Here is an 853-nt window from a genome sequence, read left to right as displayed (position 1 = left end):
TAAATTATTCCATTTTGTGTTCACTCTGTAAAGCGTCCTTCAGTATTTAGAAAAGCGCTATATAAGTGTAACATATTTTTTTTTAATTATTATTATAAAACAAATTTGAGTCATTGAAAAACTAGCTTTTCATCCCAGGTCCTTTTGGTTACATAAATGTTTTCAACCCACGGGATGAAGCAGCCCCAAACCAAAACCTTACAATATATAAGATCTTTTTTCCTACCAGGAAAAGTACAGACATATGGTTCTTATAAAGCAGGCAGCCAATAGTATTTTGGTTCTATTTGATACAGTCAGTAGTGATTCCCGCTGGGCATGGCACTGAAATGCCAAACCAAAACACTTTGTTGTCCCAAGAAGGAATGAATAGATTCAGACTCCATATGTCATAGATAGCGGTACTTGAATCGCTTCCCAATTTCTTGAAATTAAATTAAGTGTACCCAAAGTCCTCCAAAACTCACATTTAATTAATCCTGCCATTTATTTTTAAAAGATGGCATGTGTATGGAGAAGAATGTGAATAGAGTTGCAATATCAGGTAATTAAATTTTAAACAAACTAAACATATGAACATGTAACCAAGGGCCTTCAGCTTTTTTTCTACATATCCTCAAAGTCTGCTCACACTAAAAAACATTCTTGTGTGTTTGTTCAGCTGTGTACACGACGTTCCATTGTTCCACAAAAACAGACAAAGGGGTAAATCGTTGTTCCCCCAGCCCCGGCATCATGCGTACCTGGTCATGACTGTTATTCCTTCAGCATAAATGTGTTAATGTAAAAATAAGAGGGGAAAAAAAGTGCCACAAATGAGTTAGTGAATGGTCGGTACTCTAGTACTTTTACC

Source organism: Micromesistius poutassou, assembly GCF_964030765.1.
Source record: "Micromesistius poutassou genome assembly, chromosome: 16".
Lineage (NCBI taxonomy): Eukaryota > Metazoa > Chordata > Actinopteri > Gadiformes > Gadidae > Micromesistius > Micromesistius poutassou.
The sequence above is the reverse complement of the archived record's forward strand: the minus strand, read 5'-3'. Positions refer to the sequence as shown.